The sequence below is a fragment of the Chroicocephalus ridibundus genome, chromosome Z (genome assembly GCF_963924245.1).
Source record: "Chroicocephalus ridibundus chromosome Z, bChrRid1.1, whole genome shotgun sequence".
NCBI lineage: Eukaryota > Metazoa > Chordata > Aves > Charadriiformes > Laridae > Chroicocephalus > Chroicocephalus ridibundus.
The window spans coordinates 10,999,070-11,025,538 of NC_086316.1; the positions used below are offsets into that span (position 1 = coordinate 10,999,070).

Genomic DNA, 26,469 nt, shown 5'->3' on the forward strand with positions numbered 1-26,469 from the left:
ATTAAAGGTCTGGTCACCATGGTGCAAGTATCTGTCTCATTCAAGATTTTAGCCAATGGACAGTATTAGGGCTTCTTCTATTATTAGCATTTCTTAAGCTGAATGCTTAATGTTGCTAAAGGACTGAAGTCAACAACAGCATAAGTCAAAGTATCCATTGGTCAGAGAAGGCAGGGCAGTACTGAGGTCCCCCGCAAGGTCCTGCTGCAGACCCATAAACCCCACTAGCTGTCAATCCAGGATCACAGTGAGAACAGTATTTCTCCTTCCCGAAGTAAGAGGCTGAAGCAGGCTCAGCAGGAGCTGCTGCCTCCTCCAGATATCACTCTCCAAATGCCAGAGGCCCCAGCCATGCAAAAGGACACCCAACCACGCCACTGCTAATTACCTTCCCTGCTATCTCCTACAAGGGGACTGCTACTAACAGTGGAATTAAAGCTCTGCCTCTTTGGCCCAGTATTCTGATTTCTTCACTGATAATGCTAAGGATGTCATCAACTTGTCAAAGGACCGGCATGGACAACCACTCATTCAAACCAGGCCAGCAAACTGCAAGGGCTGGGAATAGGTCAGTGATTTACGCTAATTTTAGACTTCCGGAGTACAAAACTTCTATGTCAACTAAAATATTACTAAATTTACTTTCTGCTTGAAAGATTATGAAGAATAAGCAGAGAGGGAGAGAAATAAGTATGTGTAAAATGATGACATCTTACAGGCAAGGTATGAATTAACTAGGTGTTCCACTTTACTATGGGGGGAAAGGGACAGATCTCCATCTCTGACACAACGTGCAATGGTTCCCTTTAGTTAGGAACACGTGTTTTTAACTGAATGTCTCTCCAGGAAACAAAAGGGTATAAATTACAGAGGAAAAGCTCACAAATTCTGGCAAGTTCTGCAAGCCTGCGAGATAGTTTGGCAATGTCATTTATCCTTAAACTAGAGAGTAATTCCTCCAGCTCTCCTCATTTGTCACTGTTTCCTTATCACTTTTGTACAGTCTCCAGCTGGTGTCTGCAAGGGAAAAACAAACTCAACAAAAATCACTATTTCCAAATGTGAACTTATACTATTTGTGTATGTTTTTAGGTCTGTAAAAAATGATTTAGAAATAAACAGGGATGTACAGTAGGAACAAAATCAAACCTTCATGCTAGTTTTCCACCTCCACAATTCTAGGCTCATCTCAAATTTTATATTGATTCAATCATTTATGTGTAGAAAGTGCCCTCCCTTTTGTGGGAGGGTGTCTCTCAAAAAAAAGTGTCTCTTTTTTGTGAGCTTTTGTGTGAGCTTCTGTGCTCATATCTTGGTCTTTATGAAGCCAGTATGAGCTCTGCTATTGAATAAGCATGTCAGGGTTTCACCCACAATGAACCACAACCATCATTCCTATGACCAATAAGCAGCACCAAGAACACTTTCCTGAGATGGGGGTGATGGGGGAAATAGAAGACAAAACTTCCGCATCTTAAGATTAAAAAAATCACACATCTTTCTGGGCAAGCAGTGCTGTTCTCCATTCAGAAAAAACGCATGGCTGTCTCTCACACTCGCTCCACGAGACCACAGCTCCTCCTCAGCTGATGGTTAGTCCTCAGGGAAGACGCTCTCCTTGCCAAGTGTGGCATGCCTTCAACTGCAGCTGTCATCACAGCAAGCCCAAGGAAAGCGGCAAAACCTGTTTGCTGGTTAAACTCCTTCAGCAGGCTGAGGAAGAAAAGGATTTGGCTGGGACAGCATTTGGGGGTTTCCTTGTCTTTTCATATGGAAGACTACCACAGAGATTATGAGTCTCCCAAGAGCCTGCCTCATTCACAAAATGAAATGATCGGACTGAGGAACAGTGTGGGGGCTCAGTCCTTAATCCAAATGTAAGGCTACAAGCACTACTGCTTCTATTTTTGTATTCTTTCCTCACTGCCCGCTAAATAGGAGCTACACAAGTCTTGCTCTTGCACAGCATGGCTGAAGGGTCATAGAGGGACCAAAACTGCACCAAGAGGAGAAGCAGGTGAAAAGGGAGCAGAACAGATGGTGCAGCAAATCTGAGCGTCACAAACAGGATCTCATCACCTAAGAACCTTTCTTCTCATCCAGATGCCGATGTCTCAATTTAAGCCCCCTCAGACTGACCCGTTCCTCACTCCATTTACCCCAGCTCACTGTGACTGTCTTGACAACTGCTCAGACACGTTAATTCCTTATCATGAATCCGCTACCAAGCCACCCCCTGTGCTTGTGCTTCCCAGTCCAGTTTCACTCAGGAATGTATGTCTGATTTGGTTGTCCTCATTTGCAGCACGTAGGATAATCAGAGAACAGTACAGAAATGCATGGGACTGCTTCTTCTTACTGAGGAAGGATCTTCCTTCCAAGGAACATGTCAGAAAGGAAAGTGAGCTTTCTACAGTTCATGAATGTATCGACAAAGTTGCTGAGCACCTCCAGCTCCAGAGAAGTCAAAGTACTTGGCAGTGCCATGCTTCATTTTTTTTACCTTGCTTCTTCCTTGCGTACCCCATAAAGTACGTGTTCTGCCTTGCTCCTCCTAGAAGCTCTGTGGCACTAAGGTAATCCTGTAAAATATTAACCCTCCACACTGCTTACAGCTGAGCGGCGTATAGCTGAACCTAGAAAAGATTTTAGGATTTTGAAAGCACTGAATAGCATAAACATTGTTATAGTGCTTGAATAGTGTAAACATAGAAGGCAGAAAAATCCTGCTTGTTCAATTCAGTATTTACCAAGTGCACCCCTGAAACTTCCTCTCAAAGGCTCAATGAAACTAATTCATTTTGTTAATGCAGATACTTCTCACTGTGGTCTGCAGCAAAGACCTGAGAGACGAGATGAACTCCGTGCCAGAGCTTGAAAGCTCTGTTTCTTCAGGCTGACAAATGAAAACCAAAAAAAAAACAAAACAGCAGGACAAGAGATTTACCATGCTCTGGCTCCAACAACATTTGCTGAGGAATTCAGCATGAGTGGGTAACCCCACACGCAGCAGTGCCTGCTCATGAGTTTCTCTAAAGCTCTTTCCACAGCTTTGCAAGTCATGTGTAAATATACAAGCTGTGCTCAAACACAGGTGTGTTACAGCTCTGGAAAACAACCTTTTTGGAGCTGTTTGGTTTCTGGTCCAGGCTTAGATTTTACCCAGGAATTTCCAACTATTCATGAGAGCCCAAAGCCACCTCTGTAGCACTCAGAGAGGGGCTGAAGCGTAGTAAGGATGTTAATCCTCCAGAAAACAAGAATACGACCTCTTGCTCCGTTTCTCTCAATCCATCATCTGTTGTAAGTGCTGGAAACTCCTACCTCCACTTCTAATGACTGACAGCTATGCTTCAGACAGGAGCTGGCATCCTCACTCAGCAAGCTGGGGGCGGGGGGGGGTGGGGGGAGCTGTTGGGTGACAACAGCAACGCGGCTTTCCAGAGCAAACACAGGGTGCCCCTGGTTTGCTTTTGCCAGAACTGGGTCCTGCAATAACCAAGCAGGGACTCTCAAGTACCTCTAGTACTCGACGTGGAGCCCCTGGGATAAAAGCTGCTGTGGGCAGGAGGCAGCAGTGACAGCGAGAGGGAATTCTGCATCCAGACAGCACCTTGAGAGTTCATCAACGCTGCTGAAACAGCGCTGGGGTAAAGAGCCGGTATTCACAGCACCTCCACGAGCCTTGTCAAATATGAGTGTAGACACCAACATCAGCATAAATATCATGGTGACACCAATGTACACCATGCAACCAACGGGACAGAGAAGATGCCTGTGCATTAGAATTAATAAAAAGTGGCAGGGTGTTTTACTGTAGCCTCAAGTCAGTCTTGGCTACCTCTCCTATTTTACTAGCTCCACATTCAGCAAAGGACATTTTTAAAGAAAGAACGCATTTTCTGGTAAATCATTTCTGAAAAGTATATCAACAATAAGATTTTAAAGCACTGAGTGTTCGAAAAAAGGCCTAGCTTTTACTTAGCTACCGGGGAGCTTACGTATCATGGCGTGGTTATTTTGTGTTATTTATTAAAATTTGTTCCAAAATTGCATCTTTCTTCTTCTTTCACCATTTCTCAGGATAATCTGAATATAGAACCGCACCATATCAAAGACTCTAGCATTTGCCTCAGCTGGCAATTCATTCTTTAATGGAGAAATCACACTACATGTTTGAAAAATCTTTAAAACATGTAATTTCCTAAGTTTACAATGAAGTGTGTGTACCCTCTCTAATTTTAGAATTACAATGAGAAGAATGAAGCACGCACAGCCTGAAGGCAGGATGTTTTCCCTGGTCTTTCATTTTCCTAGAAATTGTGTTAAGAGAAAGTCTGCGTGTATTTACTAAAAAGAAAACAGGAATATTAATGTTGACTTGCACACAAATTATGAAGACCAAACTCTCCCATCTTCTTAGCGGAAAACTGGCCTTCAGTTCCAGCCCAGACAACTTAACTATACCATCTTATTCCTCACAAGCAAATGCAAGCAGCTTCTGTTGATGAAAGGCTTCACTGTGCCAGGCTCAGTTTGTAGTTCTTATTTGTAGGATTTCTCTCACTTCAGGGCTTTTCTAAGCTAAGGGAAATTTGAATAGTGCAACTAAGGCAATATTGAAATATGCATTATTTGGCTAACTAGTGCCAGTGAAACCACACTGCTAACTACTACGCAAAACAGAGGGGGTGTTTTCTACAGAAAACTAGAACAATCACAGCAACTCAGCATTTATGTGTGTGGATGAAATGCCATTTCTATAGTAGAATGTAATGGTTTAGGTTTTCCCTTGTTGTTTTAGTTTAGGGTTTTTTTAAACACGGAGATGGTTTGGGATGTTAAATGATTTTCCAGGGACTTAATTCTCAGCACGAAAAACATTATGAAACTGTCCTTACAGTGTGATTTTTGAAGTATCAACAATTATCCTTATCATTAAACTATTGGTATCAGACTGAGGTCATGCCCCTCATTTGGTTTTTAAGATCTTCAAAAAAACCAAACCACCACCAACTTGGAGAAAAGAGTTGCAAGAAAGAACAGACTTGAAAAAATTACAAGAAACATAAGGACAATAGATTATTCCATGAACAGGCTTGTGTCCAACTGTGCGTAACAGATCACATGTAGCTGAGTCCCTAATGAAGTTCCTAGACAAGACTCTGATGTAAGGTAGAAAAAACAGTAACATGCAAGCTGCCCTAGAGATGAGCCAGTAAAAGCAAGGATTTGCATTCAAATCTAAGCCAGTCAGAAATACTGGCTAACATCCTGTAGTCAACAGCCAGTGGATAAAAAAATTAGAAATGCTCCACCCAACTATGCACCAATTTTTCTATTATCCCTGGAAACATTTCTAGCCGTGTGCCTCTAACATAATATAATCAATCAATTCAGGTTATCCTGAAATTTAAACCAAAGTTTAAAACAGATTACATTTTAAGATTACCGAGATGGGTTCCCTGACAGTGCCCAAAGAGATGGAAGCCTCATGATGCTGTACCCTCATACAGGTGAGGAGTTGGTGGCAACCCTGCAGGGTGAGCAACCTGACCTGCTGCCGCTCTTGATGGAGAAAGCAGGGAAGGGTCCACAGTGTGACACAGACATCTCAGGGACAGAGCCTACCTAGGCTGTTCTGCACGGCATCTCGAAAGCCTGCATGTCTGCGTTCAGTGGGACTGGAGCTAGAGAGGCTTAAACACAGCCACATGGAAAAAGGTCCTTTCGATGTTGGCTGGCTCAGTCAACCCAGGCCCCCATTCCTAGAGGCATTTATGTCATCAAAAGGACGGACCCTGCATGGGATTTTCAGAGGTCTCCACAAGCATGTGAACATATATAAGATCTGACCCCGAGTGTCCAAAAACCTGTCAAAGCTTTAAACAGGCAAGTTCCAAAGCTTTGGCCAAAGAGCTAAATTTGCTTTCTCAAGCAAGCACAGTTCTTATTAACATCAGTGCAAGATTCGGCATGTACAACACAGAGATTTAGGGATTGTGCATGATTAAGAAACAGAGAGAAAGTCCAGAATATTCATGTTTTACTGGCGGCTGACACACGAAGACTTTGGAAGAACTCTGTCAATCACGGAGGACTCAACAGTCTCAAGAGCCCTCACTTATTTCTTCGTGGAGATTCAAAAACAGAAATGTAGCCTATGGACAACTGGAGTTCAGAACAATGTGCTACTCACACTGCTGAATGTTTGGCAAAGCAAATAAAAATAATATCTATCTTGTGTAAGTAAGTAAAAATGAAGGGAGCATATAAGAAAAACCATGAATATATTGTTGCATATATTGTTACACAGTTGCATCGCATGTCTTCATTAAAGTCTGTTATTGCTATGCTTCATTAGCACTGGATCTACTGCACCAAATAGATGAGGGAATTCCTTCCGGAATTACCCGTATCTGCTATCACTGGTTTATTTCAAGATTAGAGTGAGAAATGGCCCTAGACAAAATGCGTGCTAGTAAAAACAGCCGAATAAAAGTAATTACAAGCAAGATAGTAATTTATTTTAAGGTACACACCTCAAAAGCACACCACTACCCTCCTTCAAGAAATGCATCCAGATAAACTTCTTAGTCTCTCCAAAGATGACAGAAAAAAACCTTTTAAAATATACATCTTTCCATCTGTGGTACTCCAGACTTTCTCTTCTCAATTAAAAGACAGTCAATAAACCAAAATATTTCTTAAAACACAGTAGGTTTCAGAGATACTAGAAGATATTTTACTGTATCAACTTGACAGCGTTTCCAACTAATTCTTTCTTGTGGTTGCATTTATTCCAGCCTTTGAATAGAGTTAGTAGAAAACATATAGCCATTGCTCATTCAAAAAAAAAAAAAGAAAAAAAGAAAAAAGAAATCTTTATCCCATAAATATGAGCTCAAGTGTCATCCCCTATAGTCATTCCAGGGACATTGATATCAATATCAAATTTATTTTAACTCTCTCCAGACATGAATAACCTATTAGCAATTTATTACAAACACTGGAAAGCATGCCCAGAATAACTGAAGATCACAATCTAGGTAACACAGAGCTTTCCAACATATGTAATTACTAATCTAATTTTTGTAGACATTTTCAGCAAGGACATGCACACATTAGATACCCAGTCATTCAACTGTGTTGTGGAGTGTATTTGCGTTTGAAGCCAGTCAGGTCTCTTAGAACTGTTCATGAAGATCCAGCAGGGTCCTGTTTGACAGGACGTGTCTTGTTTGAAGGAATAAAGCAGAACCTAGAAGGGGCTCTGTTGGAATTGCGCTGAGGAATGGCACAGGCTTTTATTTAGAAATTACAAACCGAGCAAAAAGGAGAAAGGGTGAAAAAGAACAGGCTGACATTATATATAGGGGCTAAGTGTATTGAACTGCCCTGACCAGCTTTCTTGAATTTCTGCTCACGTTTTTCCAAAAGGACTTCTTTGGCAATGAGCTTGGACAGCTTCATCCCCTCTTCTTATGGGGCACTTAGGGACATGGTTTAGAAGTGGCTCTTGTCAGGGTAGGCTCAAGGTTGGACTCGATGATCTTAAAGGTCCCTTCCAACCTCAACAATTCTATGATTCTATGATTCTTTCAGAAAGAGCTGCTCCAGTCAGAGCTACTGATTATTTACTATTACGGTGAGTCCAAAACAACAAAAAAAACCTGTATTGTGTATTCTTATATTAATGCCTTGCACGATTCTTTATGTGTCTGCAAACATAGCTGGCTTCTTCCAATTGCAAACCATTAACGGTGAGAGAGAGTTGGTGGTGGGAGCAGTGAAAATGACTACCAAACTCAGGAGTGATGTTGGTACCTCTCTTTGGATAGCACTTACTCTGATTTTGCCAAGACAGGATGTCCTTCCACGCCGCTGCAAATTGCAGTGTTCATACTCAATGCTGGAGCACTGAGAGTGTTATTGAGAAATAAGCCTGAGGGACAATTACCCCCTGCTTACGCCAGATCTTGAGCTCATTTTCACCCCTGCGTGGCACTGACAGCATTTCACCTTTACCAGCATCCATGTCAACAGACACTGTGCCACGTCTAAGGCAGGAGAAAACAAGATCCACCAGATTTGATGGACAGTCCCTGTCCCACTCCACTTCCACCTGCCCAACTGCAAGTAAAAGCTGCATGCTGTCACCAACGAGAAGGATGGGAGTACAGATTGAGTATTATCCCTGGAATCACTGAAAAAGTGCCAGCATCCCTGCTTTGTTCAGCTTCCTAACCCTACTGAGGCTGACAGTTCAGTCTAAGGTTTCAATAGCATTTGTCTACTGAGACTACACTGAAGGGGCAGAGTGAGCTGGCACCTCCGGCCAGAGTCCCATTACATGTACAAAGCCAACAACACAAACCAGCCCTTAGCAAAGCAGCCCTCTACGTGGGGACATTGCTAGCGTGCCAAATGGAAGGGCACATTTCACTGACTGTGCTGCGGGGGCACAACGTGCCCCTGTCCTGGCTCGACAAAAGGGTGGAAGCAATTTCTGACCCACACGTTCCTGTAGTGATAGAAAAAGTGCTGCCACTCCCAGCAAAAGAACACAGTCTTACAGGACAGATACAAGTTTTTCCTTATACCATCCACAGTATTGACAAGCTGATCTGTCTGCAATCACCTTTTCAAATTTAACCACTTGAGTGGGGAACGCAAGTGCTGAGATGTTGCTTCTGATGGGGCACGAATGCTAGCACTTCTGTACCCATGCCCGTTTGTGACCAAATTACAACAGCCAATGTCCAGTTGTCCAGAAAACAACTGAAACAAAGCACTCAAAGGCTTTACAAAACACAGGGGACATCTGAGAAGTTCAGGCATCCCAAATTATACTTGCAAAGGGCAAGCTCCACATTACCATCTTCATAAAGCCCAGCAGGAGATAAAACTTTCCCGCTTTAAACATCTCCTATGTCACTGCTCTTAAATCAGCTAAAAACATAAAGTACGGTCTTCAGTTTGGCCCTCAGAGGTGCGGCCACCTTTGTTAAAATCAGGTTTCATTTCAAGCTGCGGCCACATCGCACTACAGTGGAGTCTAACCCTACAGTCGCTAAAGCGAGCAAAACACTCGAGGATGTTAGGGGAAATTTAACCTACTTACTGCCTGCCAGATTGGAACAAACAGACCCAGGAATACTTCTAAAACAGATACGAACAAAAATAAAGCCTCGCAGACCATTTTAAAAGGCTTGTGTTTAGAATAGCTGTGCAGTATGAGAATAAATCTGCCAAGACAAAAAGACAAGAAATTAAAATCTCTTGGCTGTACACTTTTGAAAGATGATAGATAGGGAAAGGGCAGTCGAAAGATTTCTCTCTCTGCAGCACAGCGGTGCAAGTTAAACATTTCATAGCTAAGAGCACTGTGTTTGGTAACTAGCCATTAAAAAAAAGTTATTTAAAGGTAAAGCTTCTGGTTGTTCACATTTGGTGTCCAATCCAACGGATAGAGCAAGAAGGGGCAAGGGGGGGAAGCAGTATCTGGGACAAATACATCATTTGTCAGTCAGCATTGGTCCTGTGCCAGCAACTAGAAGTGATACTTGAGGCAACCCTGTGAAGATACAAGGCGTGCAGAAACAACCCTCTCCCCCACTGCCCTCCAATCCAACCCCCGGGGGCCGCTCCGGCCAGCGGGAAGGGTGAGAGAGGGAGACGGCTCCTGGCTCCCTCGGCGCCAGGCAGGCGGTGCTCGGTGAGACGGACCTGCTCACCTGGCAGGGCTGCAAACATGGGGTGTTCATCACTGGAACACGGTGCAGATTTGAACCACAGGCAGAGCCGTGCAACATCCGATGTTGGGCTCGGCTAGAGCGGTATCGTTCAGGGCTCCCTGCTTTGGTGTCATTCTGTATTTATTAGTTTCACACCTTAAAAACAACCAGCTCACTTCTGCTACTACCATACAAAAATATGGAATATTTTTGATGCCAGTAATGTACGATGTCTGTGATACCAGCAGTTAACGTTAGGAAAAGACTGGCTAAAGAAATGAATATCAGCAACAAGCCATCAGAAAACAAAACACCAATATATTTTAAAAAATGTCCATGAAGAACACAAGTCCTAATGTTACCACTGGACCAAACTGTTCAGTGAAACACAACAACGCTGTCACGTGCCTGTGCTTTAACAGGTACTTCCACCGAAAGTTACAGGCCAACTTTAATAATTACTATTATTCACTCTTTACCCAACTGTCTCACCCAAATACTCACCGCCACTTTCAGCAACACTCACGTATGCTTGTAACCTTCTTAATGCTTTCTCAGAGCATTTCACTGCCCCAGCAATGCTAGTAGTTCTACTATTAGGCATAAAGGCATGGAGAAACATGTGCGACACTTAGGCCCATCCAGAGGGACTGGTGCAAGGCAAGGTTTTGTGCCTGGCTCAACTTCATCGGCTCCAGCCAGTCCCTGTACCTTCATGGCACGTGCTGCTGCCAGGCACGTCCCAGCCACGTGGGATTCCCAGTTGCCAGTCAAATGCCACATCCTGAGGCATGCACAAGGAGGGCACTCACCTGATTCTCCTTACACTTCCCCATTCACACCACACTGAACTTCTTTGTCATAGAATGGTTCAGGTTGGAAGGGACCTTAAAGATCACCTAGTTCCAACCCCCTGCCCTGGGCAGGGACACCTCCCACTAGACCAGGTTGCTCAAAGCCCCATCCAGCCTGGCCTTGAACCCCTCCAGGGATGGGGCATCCACAACTTCTCTGGGCAACCTGTTCCAGTGCCTCACCACCCTCACAGTCAAGAATTTCTTCCTAATATCTAATCTAAATCTCCCCTCTTTCAGTTTAAAACCATTACCCCTCATCCTATCGCTCCACTCCCTGAACAAGAGTCCCTCCCCATCTTTCCTGTAGGCCCCCGTTAGGTACTGGAAGGCCACTATAAGGTCTCCCCGGAGCCTTCTCTTGTCCAGGCTAAACAACCCCAACTCTCTCAGCCTGTCTTCATAGCAGAGGTGTTCCAGCCCTCGGATCATCTTCATGGCCCTCCACTGGACCCACTCCAACAGGTCCATGTCCTTCTCACGTTGGGGGCTCCAGAGCTGGATGCAGTACTCCAGGTGTGGTCTCACGAGAGCAGTGTAGAGGGGCAGAATCACTTCCCTTGACCTGCTGGCCATAAGCAAGATGTATCTCACTAGTGTGACAGTCTGCACAGTCTTGAAAGGGGGAGGATTTTGGTCAGGGTGCAGGAGCTGGAGCAGTGTGCACTCCCCGTACCACGCAGCACAGAGGGGGCAGTTGGGAGCACTCTTGGTGAGCACTGCATGCACAAACGCCTGTAAAATCAAATTCACAATGCTTGTAAATCTTCTCAAACCACCCCTACCACAGAAAACCGAGGATTGCCCTTTATGGCAGTTTCTAGACAACCTTCTCTGTTAACTGCGAAGAAGAAGCTGGCAACCAGACAGGCCACAGGTTTCATTTACAGCGGCAAAAGTTCCTGAAAAACTGCTCTCCCCAGCAGTCTGCAACTTCACACTCCCAGCCCACTCAGTCCACAACGTGCACTGCAGAGGCCTTTACAAACACAAAAAAACCCAGAATAAAATAGGATTTTGTCAGAACAAACACTCTGCCTTGCCCCAGGGTATGCATGGTCTTTCTGTCTGCCTGCCCGCCCAGGTTAGTCTGTGCTCCCCGAGCATAACAAGCACACACATCCCATAAGGAAGAGCAAAAAAACTTTCCGTTTCTCTCAGCAAAACGGGGGTATGTTGCTTTGCAGAGGCAAGCCTGGTGGCGTGCATGCTGCAGGTGCAGTGGAGCACGAGGTCCACATGAACCACACACAGTAAGCGCATCTCCTGATGAGCACCAGGCAGCACCAGATACCTCCTTCATTGCCCAGTTTTTGTCTTTTTGCTGCCTAGCTGTAGTCCCTTTCCCCTCAAGGTATCACTGGCTAAGGTATCACCCCCCAAAAGACAATGCTGAATGTTGTTCCCTCCTCTTACCAGAAAAACCTATTGCTTTGACCCTGCCTGTGGCGAAGGGTATTTTGTGTCTCACTTCCACCACATCCCCAGCCCTGGCTGACGTGGGACCCAAGAAAGCAACAGGAGCAGGTTACTGTTAAACGGCCAGGACAGCTCGTGGTGCTGTGCCTGTGCAGGATGGTCTGCGACTGTTCATTCATGTTCCCCCTCCTTTACCCTTGCTATTATACATGTGTGTCCTCCACGACGCAGGGCAAGAGCATGAACCCAGCGGGGCTCAGCCTGCTCCTGACCCTGGGCGTCGCCTGGAAGCCAACCTCAGTGGCTCAGGCGTGCATTGAGATCCCAAAGCATTCCTGCATCTTCTTTCTTGAGAGCTTTTCCCTTCCACCTGGAGAAGTGCGGATTTCCTCAGGGCTGCAGCACAACACCCCTCAGCGGAGTCATGCATCAACCAAAATGCACTGCTCGTTATTTTTGCCCACCTCTGTAGCTGAGCGAGCCTCCTGCACACGCTTCCCCCTCAAAATAAGTCATTTTCACATGACTTTGGAGAAGGACCTAGCTGCTTTCAGTGGTGCAGGTGGGAGGGCAGAGGTTACTCTCCCCATTTTGTGCCCCTCTGACCTGTTAGACCACCAGACCTGCAGTCCCTCCTCAGGGACTGCATCACTGGTTTTGCGCTCTGGAAACAACTCTGCTTTTGGAGTGATGGGGTGGCAGTGGCAAACAGGCTGTTTTGCTTTAATTAGAAACCTGACACTAATGGGCTAGCTGAAAATCCAGCCATATGATTCAGAAAAAAAGCCTAACAAACAGAGCTCTTGTCCTTGTATCTCCAGCCTTGGGGATGGTGGTCTGTCCAAACACAAAACTTTCCAAACTCTGGGGCAGACACTTGGAGCACCAACTGCACAGCTCAAGCCCAATGCTGTGACACCCTTCTTTTATCCTCCGGAGTTCACCCCTTTGCAGGCAGGGAGGAAAATCCCTGTAGCAGTCAGCACTCTTGGGCACAGCAAGGCAACCCCAGCTCATCACCCCAGAGGTGACTGTCAACATGGGGTGTAGTCAGGAGCTCAGTGGTCTCTGACTGCACATAATGGCCTTTATCAACAAAAAACCCCTTCATCACACATCTCTCTGGCTCAGTTTCTCCTTCTACAAAATGTGAGCCATGTTTCTATAGTGCAAAGGCTAGTGCACCGTGGACAGCCCACGTGGACCTCCTTGGGGTCTTCAGGGGCTGCTGGATGGAGAGCAGACAGGACCAAGGCAGACTATTGCTGACCATTTCAGAGGGAACTGTAGTCTCCTGCCTAGAGAACCTGATTCAGAACTTGGTTTTCCCTTGAGAGATTTATACCAAAATACAGTAAGCTTTTTCTGGAAGCACCAGTTCCGAGTTACGTGGCTTTTGAGGCAAACTCAAGTTTGAGAGTCCCACCTCATCTCCCAACTGAACAGCAACGAGCTGTGTAGCCACCAGACTATCTGATGCACCAGATAGTTTCTTGCATCACTTTATTTCCTGCTTGAATGGTGGGAAACTTCTCTGCATTTTTTGTGTTGTTTTCTTCCTTCTCTCATTCTCCATCTAAGCATATTACTGACATCTACCTCTTCAGAGCAGTCAGGCAAACCACTTTTTCAAAACTTGACACTTTCTTCCCCTTCACAGTATATTCGCACATTGAACTATCCCAAAACTGTCTTCCTGCAGTCTCCTACCCTCAGAGCACAGAAATGTTGGTTTCTTACAACAGTTGGTCACAACTGCTGCTTTTCACTGTCTTGAGATAAAATACTGGGACCATTGCATGCTAGTGGCCAACTAATACGTGGACTTGGGCAAAGCATTTGACTGTGTCCTGCAGGACATCCTTGTCTCTAAATTGGAGAGACATGGATTAGATGGAGGGACCATCTGGTGGATAAGGAATTGGCTGGATGGTCGAACTCAAAGGGTTGCAGTCAATGGCTCAATGTCCAAGTGGAAACCAGGAACAAGTGGTGTTTCTCAGGGGTCAGTACTAGAACTGGCACTGTTTAACACCTTTGTCAGCGACATGGACAGTGGGATTGAGTGCACTCTCAGCAAGTTTGCTGATGACATCAAGCTGTGTGGTGCCACCAACACACTGGAGGGAAGGGATGCCATCCAGAGGGACCTGGACAGGCTTGAGAGGTGGGCCCATGCCAACCTCATGAAGTTCAACAAGGCCAAGTGCAAGGTCCTGCATCTGGGTCAGGGCAGCCCCAAACACAAATACAGGCTGGATGGAGAATGGATTGAGAGCAACCCTGAGGAGAAGGACCTGGGGTGTTGGTTGACGAGAAGCTCAAGATGAGCTGGCAGTGTGCACTTGCAGTCCAGAAAGCCAACCACATACTGGGCTGCATCAAAAGAAGCATGGCCAACAGGTTGAGGGAGGTGATTCTGCCCCTCTACTCCGCTCTGGTGAGACCACACCTGGAGTACTGCATCCAGCTCTGGAGCCCCCAACATAAGAAGGACATGGACCTGTTGGAGTGGGTCCAGTGGAGGGCGATGAAGATGATCCGAGGGCTGGTTGTTCAGCCTGGACAAGTGAAGGCTCCGGGGAGACCTTCTAGCAGCCTTCCAGTACCTAAAGGGGACCTACAGGAAAGATGGGGAGAGACTCTTTATGAGGGAGTGCAGTGATAGGACGCAGGGTAATGGTTTTAAATGGAAAGAGGGGAGACTTAGATTAGATATTAGGAAGAAATTCTTGACTGTGAGGGTGGTGAGGCACTGGAACAGGTTGCCCAGAGAAGCTGTGGATGCCCCATCCCTGGAGGTGTTCAAGGCCAGGCTGGATGGGGCTTTGAGCAACCTGGTCTAGTGGGAGGTGTCCCTGCCTATGGCAGGGGGTTGGAACTAGAGGATCTTCAAGGTCCCTTCCAACTCTAACCATTCTATGATTCTACTAATGCAAATTTTAATTTTTAATGACAGAACTACAGCCTTAGCAAGGAAAGCAAATTACCCAGAAAAGCACTAGCAAAGTAGTTGTTTACAAAATAAAAGCTTTTCTGAGGCAGCTCTTGTACAGAAAGTCCAAACAGGACCACCCTACCCTTTCCACATGCAGACACAGTATCTGATACCAGGCAGATGGTGGTAGTATCAGGTGTCTGCTGCACGCTTATATCAAATACAATAAATAATACACAACTAATGCAAAATATCAGTTTCATTCTGTTCCTACTTACTTGAGACCGCGCTGCATGCATTACCTTATCTCTAGCTGAATGCAACACATCTGCCCAAACCCATCACTGAAGACTGAATTAAATTTCCTTGGCAGTAATATTATTATACATGCAGCATGTTTATCTAGTGCTGTCTTTTCTATTTTCTATCTTAAGTGTCTTGAAAATGTAAAAGCAATTCAATTTGCCGCCTACTCAAATACTTTCCACCAAACAATCTAATGGGTCAAACCATGTGAAAAATGGTAATGCCGTTTTGTCAGTCCCCTGCAACCAGCAAAAAGCCCCACAGACAACAAAAACAAGACATTGTTTCTCAAACAGCATGTCGTATCAGCACAAATTTTAGTTTGACATCCTTCTGAATTCCTTGTAGTATAATTATAAATACAGCAAAAGTGATATGCCTCTATTATTTTTGAGAAAGTACCTTGCACAGGCAGAGCATAATTAAAAGTAGTGCAGCACTTAAAACAAATGCAACCAGATAGGATCCCACTTGTGCAACAGTCATGAGGGAAAACTGCTAGACCCCTGATGGCTGTGAGAGTGTTCAAAGTAGTCATTAAATAGAGAGGAAAGGGGAATCAAGCAGAGGAAAATGACCTGTACGACTTAATTTACTCGACCTTCAATAAAGCTTCAACAAGATACCTCATGCCTTAAGAGCCGCTATTAATCCACATAAAAGCAGTATGCAATGGGAACAGCAAACCTTCCCACCATGTGCGAAGGACCTCGCTGACGGAGGGCTCTGGCCTTAGTCATGGGGGCCTGGGTCCAACTCCCCCAGTCGCCGGTTGGCTGGGAGGAGACTTTTACACCAGACAGCACTGCAAACCTCTGCTTAACCTGGCCCCAGAAGCACATTTCTTGGGACATCAGCCCTGGATGAAAAGCTCATGCAAGACTGCAGGAAATTAAGTGCACCTCCAAACTGTCCCAGATGGACAACCCACATAAGCCCCAGAGGAATGGCAGGTTCACCAACACGAAAGTTCTGGTCCCTCTGTATAGCCAGGATGTCCCCACCTGTTGCCCTCTCCAAGGCTACCAAAGGGTGCCTTAATTTTTCAGGAAGATCTGTGCAGTGCCGTTGAGGCCACGAGGTGTGTCCTTCAAGCCTTCCTACTGACTTTCCCAACCCAACCCCAACAACATCATCTGTGTGGGCCAGGGCAAAACTGCATTTGAGCAAAGGCTCCAGCTGCCTCCTCCACACAGGAGCCTCAAGAGCCACAGGCAGATGGTCCTCCATCTCCTCATTGAGAGGCACAATGAAGTCCCTCCTGATGAATGACCTGAGTAGGAAAAAAGGGAATGTGCACTGCTCACGCCAATTTCTTCCAAAGAACTATAGTCTGACAAAAAAAAGAAGAGAGGAAAAAAGAGAAGACTAGCAACTCCCTTGGAACATGTCAATGAAGATAACTGCCCAGTGGCCATTAGTAGTGGAAAAAAAGGGCATTTGATGAAAGGGATGGATATAATGTAATATTACAAATTTACCCCAGCTATGCCGGTGGGAACAAGAAAACCTGTCTTCCAAGTAGTGAAATTCACAGGTGGAGGCAACCAAAGAAAGACACTGAACAGCTGATGTCTAGATGCGTTCACTCAGACTTTCCACTTTTTAATTGTGCTAGGACAGCGGTAGTGTGTCGATGAAGTAAAACATGGAGCAATTTGCTCTGCTTGTGTCTTGTTAAAAAACCTATTGCTCATGCCAAGTGTGAATCTCGCAGCCACAGTCAGGACACTGACACCAGGGTACGGCCACAAGGGGAACCGCTGCACGGGGGGAAATCACCGCCTTCCACTGAAGGAGCAAGAGCGACTTCTCCTCCAGAAGAAAAATAAATCCCTGAGCCCAAAGGGCAAATCCACACACAGACATGCTGGATTCACATCTCTTTGTTTCATAAAGCCTGCTGAAGTGGTTCCAGGTTTCTACTTCCCTCGTCTTAATCGCCACAGTATTATCCCATGTAAATACTTCTGCACCAGTTAAATGGTCTGTAAACTAAGCTAATCAAACACAGCCAAACAGTTTAATCAGTATCCACGAGGTCGGCAGAGGTGAAGACAGTTTTAGAGATGCCTCGCTGGAAAGAGGTCACTTAGCTTTACAGAGTTAACTATCCAACAGTAAAGTATCGAATGTTAACACACACACACACACACAAAATTAAATTGCAATGGTTAATAGTGCATATCTCTAGAACATGGCTCTGAGCTGCTATTTCTCCTTGACTCCTTGGCTAGACCAAAACAAATTTTGACCATCTTTATGAGGCTGTTGAAATGCATACAGCAAACACAGAGCATTAAAGCAGATGCAGCATATTGAAGAGAGCTCAATTAAAGTGTCGAATGCTTCTTGCAAATAAAGGGCCGGGTGAATAACCACCCTCCGTATAAATTGCCTGATGCTATATTCCAGTAATGCTTCACTATCTTGTGGAGCTCTTCCAAAACATGACTTATTTGTGATGCTCAGTATAATGTATTCTCTCGCAGTCCAAAAGAAATTGTAAATCCAAGTTTACAAATTTTTAATTTTTTTTCTCTGCCAGACAGCCTTTTTTTTTTTCCATACATGTGAATACATTGCTAAGAAGGGCTGCTGTACATTTCCATACTGAAAAATCAGTCTCATTATTTCGGAATAGATTATCTAACAAGACAAAAAAACTAGCTGAAGGGGAAACTTATTCACAGACAATTTGGGAAAAAAAATACAGGGAAAAAAATGCACGCAACTTAATTACCTACTAAAATTTGCACGCATTAATTGACCAGTGCTTCTGTTTATGGGAGAATTATTCACCTGTGTTTTGCTGGATTACACTATAACGTCTAATACGTTATAGGGCTGACCCCTGAGACTATTTATGGCAAGACAAAGGGCAAAAAAAATCTACATACTATGGATTTATACATATTGCGTATGTAATTTTCTGGCATTCTTCACTCCTCCCCGCCACCTAAATACCTTCTCTCCCTCAAATCAAGACAGATTTCTAAAATGAAAAATACCTGACCCAGCTGTCCCCAGACAAAGCATCTTCACCAGTCACTAGCATTTCAATCGGATCACGCTGCCCGTTCAGCAAACGCCCCCCGCCCTGCCTGGTTTTTAGGCTGATGCCAGGCACTGGCTCAGATAAAGTGGGTGGAGACCTCACTTGCTTGTTTAATTCGTAATATTCAGTTCAGCGAAAATATGCCATTTATGGGGTTCTTAGCTATATCCTGCTATGAAGTGAAGCTGTGTGCAGAAAACAGGATTTAACTGAAAGAGGTTTTGGACAACAGTTATTTGCATGAGGGGTGTTTTTTGCATGTCTTGCCTTAGGAGCACAAGTTTTAAATTTGTAAGGAGAAGCTACATTGACACGTAACTTGAAATCTAGAAGATCTGGAAATTATCAACCTGCTGTTGGATATTTAATGTTCATTTATTTGGTATAAAAGACAGCACTTCTTTTTAACTGGGTTAGTTCCACAACAGTTAACTGTATTTTTGGAAATCGGAGAGGGAAATGTTAAAACCTGAATGGTTTAAAATTAAGTCATCAACACTTATCAAGTCTGCTGAAATTGCTAGGATTCACACATCTGGCACAGACCATGTCAAGCACTTTACAGAACAGTTTCAATTGCAGTTTACTGGTTGCACAATAAATGTTTGCCTCTTGGGTCTAAAAAATTCAGCGTCGAGTCTGTGAGTAAGAGCTCAGTTTCTAAAAAGGCACCCTTCATTTTATAGTTATAGATGAGAAGGTTAAAATATGCTTTAACTAAAAAAGAAGGGGGGAAAAAAAAAGAAAGAAGCCAGACATTATTTTTCCCCCTAATAATGCTAAAAAAAGACAGTATGAAATCTAAATTTCAGACAGGAAATACTCACTTTCCTAGTTAAAGACACACATACACACACACACACACAAAAGACTCTATAAAAAGCTTTCAGCTACAATAAAACTGGAGTAGATATTTAACCTCACAGCGTAGAGTGGCATGACCTGGCGTGACTAAGGACTGCTGCAAGGGGATAATCCATATGATGGAGAATAGAAAATTCCACTGAATGAGTACATCGGCATCTTCTGTGCAAAACTGGCTCAACAGCAAGGATTAAAATCCCACAGATTAAAAAAAAAATTGTCAGCTTCTACATTTTGAGAGTAGTTAAATTTTTTTCCCCATCCTGCAATATTTTGCAAATTCTAAGCGATGACATTTGGAGTGTTACCAGCTAAAATATGCTGGCTCCTTATGGTGTGCTGCAGCAGATTTTGCAAACTATCACGGGGCGACGAGGGTCTTCTCTACAGCTTCAGGAGAACACTTAGCAGAGAACGTAAATACACCCTCTCCCCGCTGTACTTAGGCTGGAGAGACATCAGAAATACAGAAATTACGGGCTGCGGCTTCAGGTTTAAGGAGAGGAAACAAACAGAAAAGTTAAGAAAACACTGCAACACCAAGCGTGTGCCAAAAACTCATTTTTCCCTAATTTCGGCTGTCATTCTGGAAACTCCTGACTGCCTCCCAGCTAAGGTGTAAATACCGTACTAGCGTGCTGTTCAAAAAAAGGGAGGAGGTTTCTAACTGTTCAAGCACTTTCCGGCACCAGGACTGCTTCTAGGGAGATATCGGTACCGTGACAAGGACCGAGATGAGGATATGCCAGTTGAAAAGCATTTTAATTTTGCCACAGTGTTTTCCTCCTCATGCCATCGACATCCCTCCCCGCACCCCTTCACACCATCACAGTGGGTCGCACTGCTCCACCTGACGGGGTTGGGCTTTGCAGTCACCTACAACTTCAGACAGACACCCTTCTCCTCTCCCAATTCTACTTCCTATTAAAAAAAAAAAAAAAAAGAGTTTCTGGTTGTCTTCCTTCAGCCCCATTGGGAAACCTCCATTATGCTCCTGTTCTAGAGAAAAACTTCCTGCAGACTAGGGGTTTAATCATGAAAGAAAAATCAGTAAAATTAGGGGTCCTCCTAAGCAGACACAGTTCCTCCCTCCCTGCTGGCAGATGCTCAGGTAACCTCGCTGTGTGGACCTCCCATGGCCACATCCTCGCAAGTTATCCCAGAGCTTCACGAGTCTTTTCCTTAAGGGAGCGCGTTTTGATGACCTTCCCTCCTACTGAAAATACCTGTTTTGTGTCCCATCCACCTTGCCCATGGAGCAAAGCTACTCCCTTCCCCTTTGCAGAACAATTTTTTTTCTTTTTTGGCTAAAAAAAAAAATATTGTTGGCCAAAAAATTTGGCTTGTAATTTCAGCATTTCCCTAACCTGGCCACAGAGCAGAACCCTGCGTTTTACAGCTCACACCCTGTCCTCTCCAGCCCACATCTCCAACCTGTTGAAATGATTTTGAAACCCGATTCTCTGCTCCCAGGTCTTTGCGGGTCCTTCCAGCCTCCTGCTGCGCGCAGGTGCAGCACGGAGGGAGGCTTGTTATTCCTTCCGCTGCATCATTCGGGAAAACACTGGATAGGACTTGGGAGCAGGACAGATCCTTCACCCCGTAAGTCAGACACCTTCTCTGCCAGACCTATCTTTTCTCTCTCATCTGACTACAAAATAGAATATGTGGAATAACAATAGTAATAATAACAACAACAATCATAATGTAATATAATTAACAACAACAATAATAACAATAATAATAATAAAAACAATAAACAACATGCATACCATGTTAATATAAGAGATTATAATATATTAAATTGTATGTAGTACATAATAACACAGTATCAAAATAAATATGTAGTACAAATATTATTTATGTATTTATTATATGTATTTTTATAAATATGCATAATTTTATATTTGTGCATTGTTCATATTTACGTATGATACATCTTTACATATGTATAAAATGCGACAGCTGTTATTTTGGGTCACTACTGGGCAAACGGTTAAGTGATTTCCCAAAACAGCTTGTAAACCACAGGCCTTGGCCATGTGGAAATTCACACCCACAAAATAACGGTTGGGTTCAGCAGAGACATACTAGAAACTCTGCTTTTTTTGGGGAGGTGTGTGTGCATGTGCCGGGGATGGCATTTGACACCGGCCGCCAAAACAGCAGAACCCAAGAACAGGTTTTAAGAAAGGCAGCTGCCTTGTTGGCAGGCCAGCTCTCCTCCGCGCAGGGGAAAACACTGCTTTTAAATGCTGCTGCCTCTGAAACTAAAGACGACGATCGGCAACCAGGAGCCCCAATACGGCCTGCTGTCTGGCTCTCGGCCACTTCACGGCTCCCCACTGGAGCCTTCCCTTTTAGACGCATTTCTAACCCGCCACTTGTTCCAGTGAGTTTTATTCCGTTTGCCACAGCCAGCAGCAATCTTTAAGGCCGGGTGGGTTAATACGCAGCCAAGCACTACAGGTCATTTAGAGGCTGCTTCTGGCAGGGCAAAGAAAGAATTTCGGTGCAAACTCCTAGACCACCAGCGGGTTTTCTTTTCTCCAGCCATAACCCATGACAGGATAGCCACTGAAATTCAGAATTACTAAATTCAGTTGCTTCCAGCTTAACACCTCTTTTGAATAAAACCGCCGTAGAAGATAATTATGTCACAGGTACCTTTCCTGTCTATTTCTTTCATTAAGATGCAGCTGTTCATAGGTGAAGGGCCTAAACAATACGGCGTTCAAGCTACAGCATCAATGATTCAAGAAAAGAAAACTTCTCATCTAGTCCCGTTGCCAAAGCTAAGTGACATGCGTGTTTGGACGTTTGCCCACTGCTATATGTTTATGTTCCTGCTTTTAAAAAACATTTTGGTTTTGGTTTTTTTTTCCCCGATTGTCCACACTGACCAAAGACACTCACTCACTGACAATCACAGAAGAAAATAATAGGGCAGACCATACCAAAAAAAGAGTGAGAAAATTAATGAAATAAGCAAAGCTGGAGAGAAAAGGGCAGAGGCACCTCTTCCCTCCCCTTATCTCTTCCAGTTATCTTACACAGATTTATAAACCACGTTACGTAAAATATTTTAGGTACACTAGCTGTTTTTGGAAAACAATTACTTGAACTCTTGCAGTGGAAATAAAAACTTGCAGAAGCCCATTGCGATCACTCCGTGAACACCACAAATCTAATCCTGTGATTTCGCACTCACAGGAAAACTTTTGTTCCTGTAACTTTTCACAGGACTGAAACCCCAAGATGCCTGGGTCCAACAGGACTCATGTGATGTCTCTGAGCTAACAGCAGTAAAGTGAACAGAAGTTTGCAGATCCTGCCTCTTGCTAAACAATAAATAAGAAAAGGGCATGGAGCACTACAAAGGAACTAGGAAACTACGAACATCAGACTAGGAAATGCGGAAAACACCTGTAGTTGAGAACAGCCCCCAGATGATGCAAAATAACTTGCTTCTTTGCCTGTTCAGCTGGCCACAGAAGAGGTACACAGAGCTCAAACTAAACTCTGGGATGGGTCCTTCTCACCATACCCTTCTCAGAAGAAAACACAATACTGAAAGCTATCTGCTTGTATCCCATCCGTGTGCCTGTGACTGAGGCTAAGTTACAATACCTTCTCACCGTGCCATCTATTCTTTCATTTCTGTTTCCATTTTGACTGCTTGAGTTCTGACGGTCATATGCCCAAGACCTTCTATTTACTTCAAGGCCCAGAACTACCAAACCAGAAAAACGCAGACAATCAGTGGCCAGCCAAGGGTCTCATTAGGGAATCTGTGCGGTGTACTCGTTACCACGGAAACGAGGGAGGGCTGGCACACTGTAATTTCTGTCTTGCAAGAGAATTCACCAGCCCTGCCAGTAAATAAAGTTCATAAATCAAGAAATCAGAGCCAAGGTCAAGTAACTGAAGATAGAGCGGTCGTGCTCCCCCAGGTCTTCTTCATTATTAACAGCACTAAGGTGTAAGTCTTTCGAGTTCCTTTGAGCTTTTATGCAGATCCACCACGGAAATATTTGACTCAAACTAACACACCTTTTTGAATATTTTTCACAGAAAAGGAAACAGAAAACCTGGTAAAAATTTGCAGTACTTTAAGTCACCAACCTTCACCTCACCCCGTTTTACTTTGCAGAAAGGTGTGCAGCAATAACCTCTGACAGCAGACCCTTACATTCAGCTAGTTACACTTGAATTACCAGGTGCATAACAATCCTCCAGAGGACTAATTGCCATGTACAAGTTCCCGTGAAGTGCCTTACAAACAGTCGTTAATTTTCACACCACCCCCCTGCGCTGCGCGGGGATGGGTTATCGCTCCCAGTCCGCAGGTGTGGACAACAGCGGCACCATGGAGACAAGCGCCTGGGATCACCTTCAGACCTCTCCTGCCTGCATCTCATAGCTGACAGAAAGGCACAAAAAGTCAGGAGACGGAAAATACTGAAAGATGGCATTGCAGAAACTCCGATAGTCTCCGATGAGCCGTAGCGCGTGGACACGCGACAGCCCGGTCAAACTGGCACCAAGGCGAGGTTCGGTGGCCACTGAAGGTCCACCTGGTGACTGCCAGATGTGAGCTGCTAACAAAGCAAACTACTACCACTTTGGGAACTCGGTGACTATAAATCCATTATCATCGCGTGAACGGAAGAGAATTACACCATGCTTTTGAAACTTTCATTAAATTCAGTCACAGGAAACTTTCTGGCATAGCAAAGAGACTACTAGTGCACCGATGCACCAGTACAGCAGCAACATCAATGTAAACTTGCTTAAAAAACAAAGCAAAACAAAACACCAGCTTGCTAAAAAGTACTTGAGTTGTTAGAGTTTCTCCACAAGTGTTAAATTACCTCCTGGAAACCCAGGTACTTTAGTGGAATATGCAAGACCTGTGCTACACTCTTCAGATGAGCTACAGGCAACACCAGAAAGAGTAATTCCATGCTGATCTCCCTCACGACAAGCTTTTACACTGCATGTAAGACCATCTGTTATCCTCTGAACACTTTCCGTTAATACTTAGTTCACACTGCATCTTTTTGACCATTCTTATCTCATTATTACTCATTTGGGCGCAAGGTTTTTAAGCTGTCAGGTTGGTTTGTTAGTTGACCTGTGAGGGCTTGCAAAGAGCTGATAAACTTGAGCAGGAGGCTTTAAAGCAGCTTTCTGCTGAAAGGCAGAGCGGACAGAGGGGCCGTGGGCGTCACTTCGCCAGGTGGCTCGGCACAGGACAGCAGGAGAAGGCATGAGCCGAATTTGCCTTTTGCGTGGCTTTAGGGGTGGGCAGGGATAGGTTTTAGCCAAGCCTGAAATGACGTTTGAAAAAAATCAGGTGGAGACAAGTGGCAGATCCGAGGCCCCAAGGCGATTTGACCGGGCTCCTGGCGATGCCGATGGGTTGGGAGCACCCTGAGCCGACGCACGTTGTGCGGTGGGGCAGGTGTGCAGCCCCAGCGCGGCGCTGGCAGGGGTTATTAGGTTAATTGCAGTACCACATGAGTGCAGCCCTGTCGGTCCGAGCTCTGAATTATACGGAGGGGAACCGTGGCAGCCGGGGCGGGGGTGTGTGTGTGGAACAGGAACTGGTCACTCCTGACCTGAGAAGACCTTTTTGGGGTTACTGTTTAAAGAAGGAAAGTCCCTGACCTGAAAAGCCGTCATCCAGAATGGATTACATCTAGGGATATAACCATTTGATTTATGCAAATTCTCACTGCTGCTAACAAGCACACGCAGGGCTTGGTCCCATTTCTCTTCAAATCAACAGAAAAAAGGAAAGCCATTGCTGTCCCTAGCAGTTCCTCGTCAAGCTTTAGCATCTATCGCAGTTTCAGCATTGCAGCACCACTAGCAGAGGTTGTATTTCTGGGAAGGATAGTGGGGGAATGGCGGGGAAGGCAGGCAAAAGCAAACTTCACGGATTAACAATTCAGATGTCAAAAGCCCGGCGTATGCGAGGACTTCATTTTTACCCGGCGTATTGTTTTGTTTCTATGACAGATCTTCATTCACTCGAATGGAAACAGCCTTACTCTACATCTAGTACTACTGAATAACCAGCTGCGTTCAGGGGATATTTATAACCATTAACACTGTAGATGGAAGGTGAGTTTTAACGTATGTGTCACAGTTATTCCTTTGGCTGGAAAGTGTCTCTGTTTCTGACAGCCGGAATTAAATCGTGGAAGGCTCAATAGATCTCTGCATCGTTTCCACTCTTTTCCCTTCGCCTTTAACCATCTTTTCCAAGCTTGTTTCACAGTTTTCTGGCTTCCCTTTATCGCTCCTGCCTCATCTCGGTGACAAGCCAAGTTTGCGAGGGGCTGGCTGCCTTTCCCAGCCCGCACCCCACTGCCTGCCCGGGCGGGGGACGAGGGGGGACCCCCGCGCCGCTCCCCTGCTCTCCCGTGGGGCTGAACCCCCCCGCGGGGGGGGGGGGACCCAGACCACACCAACCAGACACTGCCCCTCTGCCCCCCCGCAGGGTCCCCAAGCCTTACCCCCCCCACCCCCGGCTACCCCCTTTCCATCTCTATTTGAGCCTGCGGGGGGGGGGCAGGAAGGGTCGCTTTTCTTTTTGCAAGAGGATGCACCGGGGGGTGGGGGGGACACCCCGCTCCCTATGGTGTGCCAAACCTCGACCCCCCCCGCCTCCCCCCGCACCGGCACCTCCCGTGCAACAGCGGGGGCGGGGGGGGGGGACACTTACCCCTGCCCCACGGAAAGGCCGGACGGGGGGCCGGGGGAGGGGGCTGTATCTGCCCGGGGAAGGCTCCCGGCGAGCCCTCCGCTGCGCACAAAGAGAGAGGGGGGGAATATCGCCCGCCCCCCCCCCCCCCCCCCGGCGGGCAGCGCTGGATGCGCGCACACACACACCCCCACACCCACACACACCCCCCACGCAAAAATACACACACACACCCCCCCGCACCCCCACCCCCCACCCCAGCACACAGAGAGTGCAGCTGGGCGGGTCACGTACCTGCAGGTGCGGGGCGGGGAGGCTGCGCGATGTCGCCTGTATCGCATGGGGGGCACCACCGAGGTAGTGCTCGGGGGCTGGGGGCGGGGGGGGGCTGGGGGGGGCGGGGGGAGGGCTGCTCTGCTCCCTCCGCCCTCTTCCTCCTCCTCCTCCTCCTCCCCCGCCCCGCCGTGCGTGTGTGTGCGCGGCCCTGCGCGGTGGTACTCCGCGCCGGAGGAGGCAGCGGCGGGCTCCGGCTCCTGTCAGCCACCGGAAACCGGCGCCGGTCGCACACACCGCAGGAA

At 45.7% G+C, this 26,469-nt stretch overlaps 1 protein-coding gene across 1 annotated transcript in view; it reads right to left on the reverse strand.

Moving 5' to 3' along the window:
• KIAA1958 (KIAA1958 ortholog) overlaps positions 1-26,258 on the reverse strand; it is a 57,060-nt gene extending 30,802 nt beyond the window's left edge. Inside the window, exon 1 of the mRNA XM_063319758.1 lies at positions 26,186-26,258. The gene's annotated coding sequence lies outside the window, so the exon portion shown is untranslated. The remainder of the gene's footprint in view (positions 1-26,185) is intronic.
• Between the last annotated feature and the right edge of the window lie 211 nt (positions 26,259-26,469).